The sequence below is a fragment of the Drosophila arizonae genome, chromosome 3 (assembly GCF_054131065.1).
Source record: "Drosophila arizonae isolate 15081-1271.41 chromosome 3, UAZ_ARI_1.0, whole genome shotgun sequence".
Taxonomy (NCBI): domain Eukaryota; kingdom Metazoa; phylum Arthropoda; class Insecta; order Diptera; family Drosophilidae; genus Drosophila; species Drosophila arizonae.
This window is the reverse complement of record NC_142923.1, coordinates 21,269,256-21,282,454: the sequence shown is the minus strand read 5'-3', so window position 1 is coordinate 21,282,454 and position 13,199 is coordinate 21,269,256. Positions and strand designations below refer to the sequence as shown.

Sequence of the window (13,199 nt, the reverse complement as noted above, 5' to 3'; positions counted from 1 at the left end):
ATAATTTTAATAAAAAATAAATTTTAACTGTTTAATTTAAAAACAAGCTATTAAATTTGGTTTATATGTTAGATAAAAACGATATCTATATTTTGATATCTTGCATTAATTTTAAATTATAATAATATTATACTTTAGTCAAGAGCTGCAGCCTAATTTAAGCTTTCATTATTGCACTATGAATTTTTGTTTAGACTAAAATTTATCTTGATTAAATGAAAATTTAGCTTACATTTAATTTTATATTTCTGCGGATTCGAAAACATTTTAATACCTGAATAAGGGTATCTGACAGCTGAGTATTCTCAAGCTGGAAAGCAAACACCCCACATATTTCAAATCAGCATCCAAATAAAATAGTTTTTAATAGTAGCAACCAAAGTAGGCCCCAAAAGTTGAGCCCCCAGCCAGCAGTTCCAATATTCCTCATTCAATTTTTCGGACTAGTCCAGTAAACATCTGAGTCTATTTGTTTGTACCCATTTGTAAAATTTTAGGAAATCGTAAGTAAAACAAATTTCACCAGGAATATTCCAAAGGAATAATAAGACATATTTTTTAAAATAATTTTTCTCAATCACAGGTTATAGTCCGTATCGTAACTGCAAATATCTATTACGACAGCAAAGGTTTTCGAAAGTTTTGAGTCGGAACTGAAGTCTTTTGAAAGCCGAACTGCAGTCGGAATTTGCAAGCCAATTAGTGCCTATTTCTGTGAGGAAGTTCTACTGAACGTAAGTAATTAGGAGACGCTTGAAATCAGAGTCTCATTGCATCTGTCACCATGTGTAGATATTGTAAAAATGTGTTGCGGACCTTGCGGAGGCTGCTGTGGACCCTGCGGTCCTTGCTGCGGACCTTGTGGTGGTTGCTGCGGTCCCTGCGGACCTTGCTGTGGGCCCTGTGGACCTTGCTGTGGTCCATGCTTCTCCTGCTGTGGCCCCTGTGGCGGCTGCTGTGGTGGCTGCGGTCCGTGCTGCTAAAAGGGAATCATCTTCAGAACGAAATCTAGGTGCTACATTAATGTGTGTATAAATAAATAGCTAAATTCAATTGTGATTTGATTATGTGGATTGAAAGTCTAACTAGGAGAAAGGTTATTAAGCAATTAAGCTCCGATGGCCAACAAGAGCAGCTCATGAATGAATTTGTATTTTTCGGGCATTTCACGAAAGTGGGTTTGTTTTAAAACATTTACTGCCATTAGACCTATTTATACTAAAACGATAGGTACAGGGTAATTATTATAGAGAGGATATCTTTAAGTATTCTCTTAATAGTAATTCTTAATAGTATTTCAATATTTCGATGGAAAATATATTTCCCCTTTGAATTTCAAATCTTATCAAATCTTACGTTTTATATGCATGCTAGCATATTGATGTTTTTGGAAATATTGTTACAAAAATAAATATGTATAAAAATGTTGACAAAATAAATAAAGCGAAAATAACCAAAAATATTTTTGTTAAATTCAATCGCTTCCTGCAAATATATATATATATCTCTAAGTCAGGAATTTTCGATTATTTATTAATTTACCATGGATTACCGACTTGATATAAGCATCTTTAAATTATAGCATTACTAATATACCGAATATAGTATTTCCCGATTTCAGTAAACAAATATTTCTTATTTGATAAGCTCTAGCCTCAATGAAACGGAGAGTCCATCATTGTACAAAACCAATATACTCTGCCACTTTTGGGAATGAATATTAAAATACAAACCTAAAGCTCAACTTCTCATATCAAAAAGTCCATAAGCTAGGCGATGCGAACAAAGTTTTGATAACAAATTTATTGGCGACCAAAAAACCTACAGCAATGTCAGGTCACATATACGTATCTATAATTTTGGGTCTGATAACAGCTGAATGCTAAATCCCAAGCCCAAGCCTAACTCTAGCCTTCGCGTGATAAGGCATTGCCGAATTTGAGATTTTAAGTTTGGTACATAATGAACCAAACGCCCAGAGTAAATTCAGTCTTCTTTCAGTCTTCTTTATGAGAATCAATTACATTAAATTAAATTAGCTAATGCTAATCCTACTGATATTCCTGCCAGGGATATTGAGTGAGACAACAGAGAGATCGGTATGTTTCTATGATGTCATGTGCTTTGCATGTGAAATATAATTGTGTATTTCACATATTCACATATTTAAACAGACCATTGCCAATGTAGCAGCTATTGCAGGGGTATTGTAGAACCCTCGTCCCAAAAAACATCGTCGGTGCGATCTAAAAAACAACAGTTGTTGGAATTAAATAAGAAAATATTGAGCCTCGAAGCGACTATCAAGTTGCAAGATCACATGAAAAATATTGCTTGACCAAAGATGAGTTAGTGGCCTCCCATAAGGCTCTCGTTGAACAGATTCAAGATGCACTAACCCTAAAAGATAGCAATGACTACAAATGGAATACAGACATTACGGATGAAAATTCAGTAAAGTCGAATCTAAAGTCTCAAGAGGTAGCAAGACCAGATACAATTCGGGAACTGGAGAAAAAAAAAATAAACATAAAGAATGACACCGAAAAACACTTAAAGACAATATTGGCAAATCAAGATTCGCAAATATCGAATCTAAAATCTGTATTATATAAATTAACTCAAGAGGATAGGAATAAAGGTAGCTGCATAGATAAAGAGACAAGTATTCACAACATAGAAATCCTGGTACCGAATGTCTTTAATGTTTCTTGTGATTCGAGTCTGGTTGATTCTGGCTGGACAGTAATACACCGCCGTCAAGAGGGCTCTGTAGACTTTGGGCAAGAGATGGGAGAATATCGGACGGGCTTTGGCAAATCGGACGGAGAGTTCTTTAAGGGACTTCACACGCTGCGATGCATTGAGCGCAAGTCTCAATATGGAGTTCAGTGTGTTTAATATTATTTATTTATTTATTTATTGTTACCAAAAAAATTAATTCTAAGTAACAATTTCTTTAAGCCAGAGCGACAAAGGCCTTCAGGCATTTTTTACATTATATACATTATTTGCTTTATATATATATATACATTATTTACATTCTATATACATTATTTACATTTTATATATCATAGGTCTATATTAAGTTTTTTGATTATTTTTATAAAATTTCCTATGTTTGATTTGTTGGGTTTGGAGATGAGGATATTGAGTGTGGGAGAATTAAGGGATTTGCAGATATTGATTACGTGTTGGCAATGGAGTTGTAGGTGTTTTGTTGTTAGGGTGTCGCTATTGCAAAAAGGGCAAATAGGAGCAGGTGTTTTGTTGAAAATATATTCGTGAGTTAGTTTTGTGTGTCCTAGTCTGAATCTTGTGTATTTTATTGCGTGTTTCCTATCTATTTTAGTTGGAAAATATGTGGTTTCTCTTGCAGGGTTGATCGTTTTGTAGAAGTGTGAGTAGTCGTTCCAGATTGTTTTGAGTACTTCTTTGGTTCTGACGTTAATCAATTTATTGATATCTTTTTTGTTGTTGATGTTGTGTAGAAGCAACGGAGAACGTGTGGCCATTTTAGCTGCTGTGTCTGCCAGCTCATTTCCTTTAATCTTGACATGTCCAGGGGTCCAGAGTAGTTTGATTCTTTTTTGATTTGAGTTAAGTTTGTCCCGAATTTTTGTAATTGTGGGTTGATAGGTGTTTGGGTTTTTTACGGCTAGTAAGGTGGAGAGCGAGTCGGTGCAGATAACAAATTTAGTTTTTTTGTCTTTTTGCGTGAATTCTACCGCACAGAGGATCGCTTCCGCTTCCGCTGTATAAATTGAAGAGTGCCAGGGAGTGACTGCTGATTTTAATATTTTATTGTCTTCAGTAACAACACTGAAGGCAATTATGTGATTTAGTTTAGAAGCATCCGTGTAGAGAAAAGTCCATGCCTTGTATTCGTTTCTGATTTTGTCGAAACTTTTTCTGTAGACTTCGTCTGGTGTATTGTCTTTTTTAAATTCCGTGAGCTCTAACAGTATGGCTGTACTGTTTCTTGTCCAAGGTGGGAATTTTTCTTTGTATTTGCGTTCCGATGACAAAAATATGTTAAGAGCTGCAGCTTCTTTGATAATCATTTCTAGGCTTGATGGCTTTTTGATTGCTCTTTTCCGTTTCAGCTGCTTGAGGAGTGTGTTTTGTAAAGAGGAACCATGTGTATTTGTGATGTTTTTAATATGTCGTCCAATGCTCCAGTGGAATCTAGTGACTAAATCAGGGAGTCCTGTTTCTGCCAGCATGTTATTTATTGGAGTGGTACGGAAGGCGCCTAATGATAGTCGGATGGAGGAATGGTAGGGGGTGGAAATTTTTGCGAGATTTGTTTTGTTTGTTTTTCCATATATTGCAAGTCCGTAATCAATCTTGGCGAGTATTATTGATTTACTTATATTAATTAAAGATGAGGTATTGCATTTTAGCTTATTATTACTTAAACATTTAATTATATTCAATCTATTATTTAGTGAGTTTGTCAAAGCTTTGATATGTTCATTCCAATTATATTTACTGTCGAATGTTAAACCTAGAATTTTGAGGTGTTGTGTTTTTGGTATGTTAACATTGTTTATTGTAATATCTATGTTAGAGCAATTATGTTTCTTACAGATATGAAGGTGCATGGACTTTTCCGCTGATATTTTTGTTCCTGTGATATTGCACCAGTGATGAATTTTAGAAAATAAATTATTTATTTGCGTGTTATAGCCGGGGCTTGGATTGAAAAAGAGGCAAAGGTCGTCTGCGTACATAGTTTGTTTGAAAAATGAATTTTGGTTTATCAAGTGATTTAATTTATTAAAAGCGATGAGAAAAAGTGTGACTGAAAGTGGAGAACCTTGTGGGATGCCGTTTTTTAAGCCCATTACATTAGATAATGTGTTATTGGCTTTAACTCGTATTTTACGGTTGTTTAGGTAGCTACGAATGTAATTGACAATTTTTGGACCAAATTTCCAATCATATAGTTGCTGTATGATGCAATGAGCTCCCACCCTGTCAAAAGCTTTTTCCATATCGATTGAGAGCACCGATATGTGGTTTTTTGTGGCTAAGCTATTACAAATAAAGTTATCTATTATAAGTAAGGGGTCCATGGTCGACCTGTTTTGTTTGTATGCATATTGGTTAGGTGATAGGAGGTTCTCTTGGTTGAGCATCCACATAATTCTTTTTGATATGATTTTTTCTAGGATTTTGGAAATACAAGGGAGCAGTGATATTGGACGATAACTGTTGAGTAAGTGCTTTGGTTTATTTGGTTTGTTTATAGGTATTATTGTTGCAATTTTCCATTGTTGAGGGATATTGCTGGTGTCAAGTATTATATTATAAAGCTCTAAGAGTTTGTTTATTGCAGATGAGGGAAGCTTTTTAATTATTTGATAAGTGATATTGTCCTGTCCGGGAGTAGATCCTTTAAGGGTATCTAGGCAGGATTGCAATTCTAAAAGTGTTATAGGTTTTTCAATGATTTTAGCTCTATTTCTTGGAGTGTATGTGATGGTTGTTTGGGCTATGTGCTGTTGTTTTTTATTATTGAAGGTGTGTGAGAAATTTGAGTTGTCTGAATAATTTGACCAGGTTTTGCAGAATGCTTCGGTTATTTTTTCCGGATCGCATGAGTTTCCTGTTTCTGTTTGTATGGAATGAATGTGGGTAATTTTATGTATCCCCGAGAGCTTGTGAACTTTGTCCCAGAGTACTTTAGTTGTTGTGTTAGGGCTTATATCTTCTGTAAATTTAGCAAAGCTTATTCTTTGGGCTATTTTGGCCGTATATTTAAACTTTGCGTTCGCTTTTTTGTAGATTAGCATGTTTTCTGTGCTTAGGTGTTTTCTTAAATTATTTAAACATTTTATTTTTTCTTTTTTAATTTTTCAAGTTCTGGGTTCCACCAGTATATGTGATTATTTTTCTTTCTGTTGGGATTGGATGTGGGTATTGATTTATTAGCAGATGTCTTCACTATTTTGAGGAATTTAGCGGCTGTTTGATTAGTATTGTGTGTTATAGTTAGTCCTGGTATTAGTTCGTCTATATTTTCCTGGAATAATTCCCAGTTCGCTGAGTGAAGTTTATATCTATGTGTTTTATAGAATTTTGTATTTGCTGTGGGAAAGATTTGTATGTATATTGGGTAGTGGTCGCTTCCGTATAGATCTTTATCTATAGCCCAGGTGGCGTTAAGGTTAACTGGTGGCGTACAGAAGGCTAGGTCAACGTGTGTGAATGTGTTATGAGTGGAGTAGTGTGTGGGGTCTCCTTTGTTTAGAGCTATTAGATTACTGTTGAGAACAAAATTTGCAATAGTTTTACCTCTTGGGTTGTTTGAGGGTGATCCCCAAAGAGAATGCCAGGAGTTAAAGTCACCTAGCAGTAATACTGGCTTATTAAAACTGTCTGTCAGGTTATGAAGGTCTTGTTCTGTGAACTTGTCCGTAGGAGAAAGGTAAATATTAATAATTACAAATGGTATTTTAGCTTGAATTTCGGCACATATTGCTAAAATGTTAGACCGGTGATCTACTATTCTGTGTTGTATATTTTTTGATATTAGGAAAGCTACTCCTCTGTTGGCTTTAGGAGCCGATGGATTAGTATCATTTTTCTGATAAAACGAGAATTGGTTTGGTATGGGAATTTTTGAGCTGGGATCGGTCAAATGGGTTTCTTGTAGAGCTATGATATGTGGGTTTTGGTTTTTTATTAAGAGAGAGAGATTATTGTAATTGTGCTTATATCCATTTATGTTCCATTGTAATATTTTTAGAGTCATTATGTTATGCTTTGTGTTAATCCGTTTTGTTTTGATTTTTGTGTTAGTTTTATAATCTCTCTCTTGCACGTTCTCCCTCTCAGTTTAGCGAAGTTGCGCTTTAATGCAGTAAATCATTATAGGCTTTCGCAGAGACCGAGAGAGAGAGCGAGCTTTGAGAGCTTTGAGAGGTTTTATTATAACTCAACGTCCTCTATGATACTATCCGTATCAGAGAGCGTTGGGTGATTTTGGTTGTTCGTCTTGTATTTATTTCTTAAGTAAGTGATGTCTATGTCTGTTTCTGAGTCGCTTGAGATAATCTTGTCTTTGTGATTTGAGCGTTTCGTTGTGTTGAGTGTTTGTTTATTTGGTTTGCTTATGCTATGTTCCGGCGTTTCTTTTGTATATTTTGTGTTTGTGAAGTCAAAGGGGTTTTCGGGTGTGCTTCTAGTTTTTGATTTGTCTTTAGAATTATTTTCTTTATTGGAGGTGGATGGTAAGATTTTTGTCTCGTTTTCTTTTTGCGGTGTTAATTTAGCGGCTATTTCTGAAAATGTTTTTTTCGTATTTGTCGGTGTCTGTGTGCGTTGTTTGTAATATTTCGTTTTGGCTTCGTACATGGTGCATTTGTCTGTGGTTTTTATTTTGATTATTTCTTGCGCTTCTTTAAATTTTGGACAGTCTTTGCTGCTAGCTGCATGCTCTCCATTACAATTCACGCAGAAAGTGCGCGTGCACTGAGTAGGTTTGTGAACTGGTAGACCACATGGGTCGCAAGCCGCTGTTGCTTTGCAATACTTTGCTGTGTGGCCAATAATTTGGCAATTTTTGCATCGCATTGGGTTAGGTATATATTGTTTGACCTTTACAACGTGCCATGAAATTTGCATTTTTGGGGGAAGATTATACAAGTTGAAGGTGAGCTGCACTACGCCAGACGGGATGGTTTTGCCATCTATGAGTTTGGTGTATTTATATACATCGACAACTCCTTGAGATTTAAGTTCTTTGAGTATTTCATCATTTGTGACGTTGTTAAGGAATGGGGCATATACTGTTCCTTTACAGTAATTAAGATTTTTGTGATATTCACAAGATATTTGGCAAATACCATGGAGCTCTTTGGAAGCAATGAATTTTTCAGCTACTGTTGCGTTCTCTACGAATAGTAGAAGATTTCCGTCACGCATTTCGTTAATTTTTAATATGTTTTTGCTGATGAGTTTAATTGCACGTTCAACGGCGAAACAGGAGTATGTGGAGATAGGGTTTTTAGTGTCGGTGGCTGACATAATAATGAATTTTGGATTTGGTAAATTAGGAGTTGGGAGTTCTGGGAAAGCTTCTGCAAGTGGTGTCGGTTTTTTTCTTTTGGTTTTGGGGCTATCGCTTAGCATTGCAAAGCGATTCGCCCCTTGGCTATAATGCCCGTTGGGCATAACTGTGTATTTGACTTACTTTATGCTTATATGCTTCTGTGTATATTGAAAGACAAAGAATTAGTGCAAAAATAGAAGATAGGCGCTTGAAAAACTGATAAGCTGTGAACTGAACTCTGCGATAACACAACCGTTCGGTACGAGGTCTAGTCGACGACTGTGTTTAATATTATGAGGATTTATATATTGAGTAATTTCTTTTGTAGACACAATCCTAATGAAACTGAATGTGTGTACATTCCAAAGCACAAGTCTCTAGTATTTGAAAAGCAATTTGGGCGAAGGGGGCGTGGTACCCAAAATCGGTAAATTATAAAATCTTTGTATCCATTAACTTTATATGTGTTCAAATAAGGCTGGAAAAAACAAAGTCAATTTTTCGATTATTCTAGATATCGGATCATCAGATGATATATCGAAAAAATAAGACAAACTTGTGCTGCCTATGGTATACACGAGTATGCATGCCAAATTTCAGCTCTCTAGCTCTTATATGTTCTGAGATCGGCTTGCTTGCAAGAAAACTCCACAAATATTTCAAATCAGCATCCAAATAAAATAGTTTTCAATAGCAGCAACCAGAGTAGGCCCTAAAAGTTGAGCCCCAGCCAGCAGTTCCAATATTCCTCATTCAATTTTTCGGACTAGTCCAGTAAACATCTGAGTCTATTTGTTTGTACCCATTTGTAAAATTTTAGGAATTCGTAGGTAAAACAAATTTGACCAGGAATATTCCAAAGAAATTTTTAAATAATTTTTCTCAATCACAGGTTATAGTCTATTACGACTGCAAAGGTTTTCGAAAGTTTTGAGCCGGAACTGAAGTCTTTTGAAAGCCGAACTGCAGTCGGAATTTGCAAGCCAATTAGTGCCTATTTCTGTGAGGAAATTCTACTGAACGTAAGTAATTAGAAGGCGGTTAAAAATCGGAGTCTCATTGGATCTGTCACCATGTGTAGATATTATAAAAATGTGTTGCGGACCTTGCGGAGGCTGCTGTGGACCCTGCGGTCCTTGCTGCGGACCTTGTGGTGGTTGCTGCGGTCCCTGCGGACCTTGCTGTGGGCCCTGTGGACCTTGCTGTGGTCCATGCTTCTCCTGCTGTGGCCCCTGTGGCGGCTGCTGTGGTGGCTGCGGTCCGTGCTGCTAAAAGGGAATCATCTTCAGAACGAAATCTAGGTGCTACATCAATGTGTGTATAAATAAATAGCTAAATTCTATTGTGATTTGAATGTTTTAGTAGGGGCCGGCAAGGGTGTGAAGAGTTGGAGTTAAAGGTCTCCAAAGTGATATTGTAATTTTTAAATTTGCAATTCTAGGAACTGATTCCTTGCAACGTATTTTGAAAATTTAAACGACATAAAACAAAATTCAAAGGGTGGATAAATAAATCGAGCTTCGAGCCTAATAAAGAGTGAATTAGAAGAGCCTTGCCAGTATACTCCGTTCAGTTTGTGAGCGAGTATTAAAACTATTTATAAAACAATTATATGGTTATATATTATTATAATTATAAAACAAATCTATATTTAATACGAAATTAAATAAATATCCTAGCTGTAAATTGAGGTACTCTTAATTTTTTGCCCCAGTATAACTATTTATTTTAATCAATTGTTAGTTGAATTTAAATTATGTACAAACGAAAAAACATGAAATTTGTTTTATCACTTTTGCTGTGCAGTGCCTGGATTTCGTTCTGAAGACGCACTCTAACAACAAGGACCACACGGTCCACAGCAGGGCCCGCAGCCACCGCAGCAGGGTCCACAAGCGCCACAACATGGACCCGATCCGCAGCAGGGACCACAGCCGCCACAGCAGAGACGCGGTGGGTAGCAACAGGGAGAAGCGCCGCCGCCACAGCAAGGGTAGAGTTTGCGGCACATACTGGAAATGTCAATGGCGTGGGTAGGGGATGTATATTAAGATCTATGTATATTCTAAGTTACTCACTTGTCAGAAAACCTCTTCACGGAAATAGGAAGTAGTTGGGAGCTTGGCGATCCTCGATCAAACAGAGAATTTTAAGCGAGCTAATCTGTTGTTGTCCGATCCAAAGTTGGTGTTATTTTCTCACAGAAACAACTGAAACCTATGATATTTAATATTTATTATTATTATTTATTATATTGTTTATTTTTCTTTTCTTATATATTTATTTATTTTTTTTAACTTACATTCCCAAAAAACCTTACACAATTTTACAAAAGCAATGTCTTTCAACAGGACAAGGCTCTAAAATGGAATGAAGCCTATTTGTAGATGGACGAGCACAATAGGAATTCAAACTGCCAGAGCCTACTAAGTTCTAGATTTGTATAGTATAATCGTATTCTACTGTACTTATATCATCTGACTGGGAGGCAGCCTTGAAATGAGGAGGGATAGTAGAGCAGACCCCTAGCATGAGATATTTGGGGTTCGGAATTAAAAATATAAAACCAAGTAAAATTCTACCACATGCACAAGCATCTAAATGCAGAATGATGCAGCTCTAACTCTGAAAATACATGAAATATAATTTTATAGCCCAAGATAACATTAAATGATAACATTAAAGCAAGAACAGTAATAATTTTTTTAACGAGCGCCTGGCAATTCCAAGTCTCACGCTCTTATAGACTCTAAGATCGACGCGTTCATACAGGCGAACATAGCTATATCGATAAGTCGATAATTGAGGCTCATGACCTGTCTGGCTATATACATATACACTTTATGGGATCTGGAAGGACTCATGTATTTTTGATCGGGACGACGAGCTAAGTCGATAAAGTCGACGATAAAGTCTGTGTCCATAAAAGCTATAGATTTGAGATAATCCATCTATGCTCGTACTTTGCACAGTACGAGTTTATTATTTATTTCGATAACTCATCCTATATCTTTTATCGATAATCATCCATACTGGTATTTCCTTTTCAAATCTTAACTTAAACTAGTTCTAGGTCTAGGTCCATGTAATTTCTAGCTCTTTATTTATGAACAACTTTATTAATAGAATGACTGAATTTAGTGTCTTAGGATTTAAATTGTAATCTGATTTCAATTGATAGATCCTATAAACTTAGCAAAGTCGTGGCAGAGGCTTTTAAAATATAAACATCAAAACAGGCTTTTCAAATCCACTCTCCCCGATTTGGCTCGGGCTATAAGCATCAACTCAACTAATACTCATTCAAACTTTTCGGCTTGTCCCGTATACTTCTATATATTTTATGTGTGCTTACTAATTTTTTGGGAAATGTAAGTAAAATAAAAAAAATAATAATAATAAGTGTTAAACAAAAAGAATAAATGTATTTCCATTGATTCTCAGGTTGAAGTCCTTCCTGTAACAATTATATTTAAATATATATATCGAGTGTGCTGGCTTTTGGATATTTTCAACCATATCGAAATTTTCTGGAAGCTACACTGAGATTATAATTGGATATATTTATTGTAGTACCTTTTTCTGTGAAGAACCTAAGAATAACGTAAGTTCAGTCTTAAATTTATAGGAATTATATCTAATCGTTTGTCCACCTAATCCAGCAGCACCTAGCAAAATGTGTTGCGGACCTTGCTACTCCTGTTGTGGACCTTGCGGTGGCTGCTGCGGACCCTGCGGCGGCTGCTGTGGACCTTGTGGCGGATGTTGCTATCGCTATTCCTGCTGTGGACCCTGTTTTGGACGCTGTTGTGGCGGCTGTGGACCCTGTTGCTAGCGACACCTCGGCTTCAGAAGGAAATCTAGGTACTATCAAACCATAAGCGCACTATAGAAATGTCACCATAACATATATGTACATATATGTCGAAATTTGTATGTTTGATTAAATAAATGAGAAAGTAAAACCAAAAATTGTGTAAAGAGAATAGAGCATGAACCAAAGATAGAGAGGCATTTCGACCTTGAGGAAGAATCGAATGCAAATCCAGAGCCAAATCTAAGCCAGAAGTAGATGCGGTGCAGGAGGCAAAATTAAGGCCATAGGGAGAGAGATAACCATGCTGATTGCAAGATTTTGTTTTTTTAGATTAAAATATTTTCCTGCTATTACTCCTACTAGACCCTATAGTAGCTCTTGACCGTGCTAAGAGACTTTCAGAACGAAATTTAGTGCTAGGCTCACTCGTTTTGCGCATAATACAATTTTAATGAATGCGGATTAAAGATCTTAGAATTCCAAAATATAAAAAAAAATTTGGCAAAAAAAAAATAAAAGTAAAAAAGACAGTGTCTTTACAACGCGTCTTCAGTCCCAATTCGTGCCTATTTCCGTGAAGGAGTTGCAAAGAAAGTAAGTACACACGCACTATATATGCTTTCCGACTGGGTTCGTTGGAGTAACGGTGATATTTTTCATTCTATCGCTTCCTACAGTCTTTCTGGTGAATGTGCTTTCTGTGCAACTGCTCATACTGCAGCTTGTTGCTTGTGAACCCTGTGGTGCCTGTGGATCTTAGTTAGTGTGAGAGACTTCTTCAGAACGAAATCTAGGCGCTAAATTCACACATCATATGCATAAAGTATGGGTACTCACAATTTATAGATCCATTTACACGTACATATGATCTTCTTGTACATAAGTTTGTATAAATATATGGCATAGTGTTTCTTTTGCGTACTAAAATTTTAAAGCAAAGCGCCCTCTCTAATTCATTGTGTGTTGGTTGTTGTCTTAGCTTGCGCGGCACACTTCAAATATTTTACGGTAGGTGGCGAGGAAACTTCAAATTGGAAGCAGTCGACAAAGTATGCACTCACTTCGTTTCTTTTTAGTACTAATAGATTTTAATTTGCATTTATTTACCAAATTTAGTCTTCGCAATTTGTCCATTACCATATATGCGCAAAAACGCACCTAACAAATTTTCATACAATTATGTGCAAACAGTGCCATTTGAGTATTGACAGATCGTTAACATAAAATTTGAAATACAAGTTTAACAGTATAATGTTACAAGTAAATTTAAGTCGCTAATATATATTTTATAATTTGTCTTAAAAAGAAAAAAAAAGAAAC

General features: G+C 36.0%; 2 long non-coding RNA genes across 3 annotated transcripts; both read left to right on the top strand.

Annotated features, from left to right (window-relative positions):
- The first annotated feature begins 344 nt into the window (after nucleotides 1-344).
- On the top strand, nucleotides 345-1,053 carry LOC149269865 (uncharacterized). Its single transcript, XR_016269007.1, has 3 exons — nucleotides 345-503; nucleotides 584-734; nucleotides 793-1,053. It is a non-coding gene; the product is annotated as an uncharacterized LOC149269865 (long non-coding RNA).
- Nucleotides 1,054-2,871: 1,818 nt separating this feature from the next.
- LOC108609723 (uncharacterized) lies at nucleotides 2,872-12,034 on the top strand. 2 transcript variants are annotated; one of them, XR_016269005.1, is made up of 7 exons: nucleotides 2,872-2,886; nucleotides 8,391-8,489; nucleotides 8,577-8,892; nucleotides 8,955-9,084; nucleotides 9,144-11,433; nucleotides 11,507-11,666; nucleotides 11,728-12,034. It is a non-coding gene; the product is annotated as an uncharacterized LOC108609723 (long non-coding RNA). The 2 variants fall into 2 exon arrangements; XR_016269006.1 differs by having other exon boundaries at nucleotides 11,725-12,034.
- Nucleotides 12,035-13,199: the final 1,165 nt, after the last annotated feature.